The sequence below is a fragment of the Grammomys surdaster genome, unplaced genomic scaffold (assembly GCF_004785775.1).
Source record: "Grammomys surdaster isolate TR1022 unplaced genomic scaffold, NIH_TR_1.0 125807, whole genome shotgun sequence".
Taxonomy (NCBI): Eukaryota; Metazoa; Chordata; class Mammalia; order Rodentia; family Muridae; genus Grammomys; species Grammomys surdaster.
The window spans coordinates 142252-146522 of record NW_021620638.1 but is presented as its reverse complement, the minus strand read 5'-3'; the positions used below and the strand labels follow the sequence as shown (position 1 = coordinate 146522).

General features: G+C 42.1%; 2 pseudogenes; both read right to left on the bottom strand.

The window, feature by feature from the left end:
• On the bottom strand, window positions 1-591 carry LOC114640355 (annotated as a pseudogene).
• A 78-nt stretch (window positions 592-669) lies between these two features.
• LOC114640312 lies at window positions 670-1400 on the bottom strand (annotated as a pseudogene).
• Window positions 1401-4271: the final 2871 nt, after the last annotated feature.

Genomic DNA, 4271 nt, shown 5'->3' with positions numbered 1-4271 from the left:
TAGGAATCTGAGGCCTCACTCGTCAGCCTGCTGCATGGTTCCCTTCTCAGACACATAGATGCCATCCAAAAACTTTCTGATATCTTTGTTTTTAACTGTTGTAGCTTGCTGAATCAGAGCCGCTGAATTTGAAACAAGCTCAATATCATTTCCTTCAAGGATTAATTCATCCTTCTGGGCTTGGGAGACAGAACAAGCAACACCTGTCCTCATCCGAACCCTGTGGATGTATTTTTCACCCAAGAAATTTCGGATTTCAACCAAAGACCCATTCTCCTGAATAAGGACATTGATGGGGAAGTGAGCGTACACAGACATCTTGTAACAGAAGCCCAGTGTAACACCCTTGATCATGTTCTGAACATAACTGCAGACGGTTCTGACAGTGGCCAGGTCCTTTCTGTTACCCCACCATTTGTCAACCCGGAGCCTTTTCTTTTTCTTTCCAAGAAGACTCAGCTCTATGTTGATGTGATTGAAGTCCCTCCGCAGAGTTCCCCTGGGGCCCTTCACAATGATGGTGCACCCCTTCAGAGTGATGTCGACATTTTCCGGAATGTCGACAGTCTGATTGCTGAGAATGGTCTTCATTCTCGCAGTAGATGGGGCAAAGAGAGGTCATATTCTTTTGATGCAGCAAAGGCATCTAGAATATCTTTCCCAGGTGTATCACTGTTGACATTTTCTTTTGGTATGTCCTTTCTGGTGTTTGATAAGGTTAGAGCATCTTCAGAAAGCTTTCCCACATTTATCACACTCTTAGGGTTTTCTCTAGTATGGATTCTCTGGTGATGTCTCAGTTTGAATCTGACTGAATACTTTTCCACATTCTCCACACTCATATGGCTTTTCTCCAGAGCAAACCCTCTGGTGATTAATAAGCGTGCTGAGTTCACATAGAAGGCTTTGCTACATTCCTTATACTTATATGGCTTTTCTCCTGTGTGTGCGCTCTGATGTTTGATGAGGGCTGAGCTCCCACGGAAGGCTTTCCCACACTCACTGCAGTCATACTGCTCTGCTCCATTGTGGACTCTTTGCTGAGTGAAGACACTCAGGTGTCTTCTCACACTAAATGCTTTCTTACACTTGTTACAGGTATCGGATTTCTCCCCAGTGTGGACTCTTTCATGCACAGTGAGGGTTGAGTGCACACAGAAGGCTTTTCCAGAGTGATAGCGCTCATAGAGTTTCTCTCCAGTGTGAATTCTCTGATGCTGAATGAGGCCTGCGTTCTGGATAAATATTTTCCCATAGTCATTGCATTTATACTGTCTGCCTTTGGTGGGCCTGCCTTTATAGTCTTCTAACTGGTCCTCACACTGAGATACTTTTTCTTTCTCAGGAATTGGTAAAGACTCCTTAGTATGTACTTTGGAGACCTTCTGGTCTGGGTCCATCCTTCCAAAATCTTTTAAAGTCAATGCTTTGCTCACAACTCTAGCCTTGATTCCTGAAATGACAAACATTTTTTTTTGTCTGTATATACTTTACACACTGTAAGTATGGCAATGATATGTGATCCAGACTTAATTAGAACTCTTAGGCATTTGTTCCACAATCTGAGAACACCAACCAAACAGGAGCCAAATCACAGATCAAATGTTTTCATTTACCTGCATCAAGAGAGTAGCAGCATAGAACTACCAGAATGAACACCTAACACAAATAGCTATTTGTTTTTGTCTTTCTTAAAGGTATCTAAAACAATGAGTACACACAAATATAAAGCTAAGGAGTATGGGCTGGAGACACATTTCAGCGGTGTAGCACTTGCTAAACATGTACAAGATCTTGGGTTTGAACCTTGGCATTAGAAAAGAATAACGTAGAGTCTGTACTTTAAAAAACACTTAAGAATCACATTAAAATAAATTTAAAACGAAATAGGTGTTGAAGAGATTAGCAAATAGGGTAGGTGAAGGAATTTACGAGTAAGGAAAAGAAAGCCAATTCAAGTTTGGAAGAAGAAACAACATCATTGACAGAAATGGTTACCACCTAGAAGTCCCGTAATTTCAACTGTAAGGGGGTTCAGGGGATGCTTAGTTCATTCTAACAAGATGGTTCATTGTAACACTACTCTTGTAGTGGCTGCTGCTATGAAAAAACAGTATCTTGGCAAAAGCGTTGTTTTGTTCCCTCCTCCCCCACTGTGAAAACTGTGACAGAGAAAATGCTTTATTAGTTTACTATTCTATATTTACAATTCAGACCATTCGGAGAGCCTAGACTGCTACTAGTCGCATCCCTGGAAAGCAAACCTAATTTGGTCTTCAAGTTCTTGTTATAATAATTACCTTCCTGTCTTTTTCCAGTTACAGATAGTCTTTACAGTGGCAATGTGCATCCCTCCCAGTATGCACCCCTATTAAGATACCGTGAAAACGGCAGATAGTAAAATAGTAACAGTAAATTCCCTTTGAATAACATTTTACAAAAATGAACACAAACCAAAGGGAGGACCCCAGAGCAGAGACAACAATTAGGCCTCTGTGCACCCAGCCCTGCGGAAATTCAGTGTTCTGCTGCAGATCTGAGGTCTGAGCAGCACAGGACTCAGGCCAGCCTCGGCCAACCCCGCCCCGGCCCCGCCCCACCGAGATAGGGAAACAGCTCTGGGAAGAGTGAGGGGTGGAGAGAATAAAGAGGACACACGCGAAAAGGGGAAGGCTGGAGGTGCAAGGCAAGAACAAGCTTGCCCTCCGCAAAACCCTGGTGCTAACTAGGAGCTAACGAACTCACCCAGAAACTGGCTAACTGAGAGGGCCAACTGCCAGGCTAGAGGGACTCAGCTCGCCCTCTGGTACTCAGACGCTTGGTGCTCTCTAGGATGCCAGGAGGTTTTCTCTGTGGTTAGTGAGCTCAGGCTAGCTGGGAGTGAAGAAAGGAGGCTATGATTACTCAGAACGTTTTAATAACATTTTATTTCCTTAATCACGCAGAAAAGACAATAAAATACTCTTCTAAAGTATAAGAAAACTAAGTTTCTGAGGTCAGACATAATTTTGAACTCGTTTTGCCTCCCAGGTGGGTCACCTCCTGGGCTTAGCTCTCAGTAATCCATCTCAGAATTAATTTGTAGTGGCTGTGGATGTAGACTAGTAGTTTTTGCCTAGCAAATCGAGACCTTGAATTTCATTCTGGGCATAAAACAACAATAATTTGTAAATTTAAACAGTATTCCCCTAAAACTACCAACTCTTCAGAAGTAGATTTTCACATTCACACAGAAAATAAAACTAGAACAAAACAAACAAACAAAAAGAAGGGGCCTGCCTTAAGAGCTATAAAGCATGTTGTAAAGCCATGACACATTAATAACGCAATACTGGGCTTGGCGAACAAATGGTACAGATGTCCAGAGATGGGTGTAGTGAAAACAGCCAGAAAAAGAACCATCTTCAATAAATGTTTAAGAATAAATGGATAATCTTCTGGAAAGATGTCAAACCGGATCCCTACTCTACGTAACAGGAGGCATTCCCAATAAGTCAAGGCCATAAATGTTAAAAATAAAACCATAAAATTGACAGGTTAATGCGAGAGACATCTTTTATAATGTCAGATTAGAAAAGCTACTGAACACTGTGAACACAATCCAGAGGTCGTAAGTGAATGGATTGAAAAGATGACATTCCTGAACAACCAAGGTTATGGATGTGCCACAGTCAGGGCGGAGTCTTTCCATTCCAGCTTCACTCTGAACAGACTCTACCAAGCCGTCAGGACACACATTCTCACCAGAGGAAGTGATTGGGATTTGTTTTTTTAAGCCTCAGACTGGGGATGTCATTTAGTTTCACAATAATTGCTAGAGTTTAAGGATTTAATCCTCAGCATGGAGAGAAACACTTTCAAAATCAAAACCCCTCTGAAGATGATACCAGGACTTCCAGAAGACCACAGATTGTCAAAGACTAGCACTTACAAACCCCATGTAAGGGAGGGACTGTTGTAACTGACATTTGAGGGATGTGTTACTCAAATGAACTGGAAAGATAGTGTATTTGTAACTTTTCATTGCTGTAATAAAACACCACGATCAAGTGTCCTCGCTGGTGAGATTTGTTGTTGTTTTTGTATTTATTTTTCAACTTAGCACAAGCTAGAGTTGAGAGGAAGGAACAACAACTGAGAATATGCCTCTGTAAGACTGTCATGCAATCAAGCCTGTGGAGGTATTTTCTTAATTAGTGATAAATGTGGGAGGGCCCATGAGTGGTGCCCCTGGGGAAGTGGTCTCGAGTTATATAAGAACGCAGGCTGAG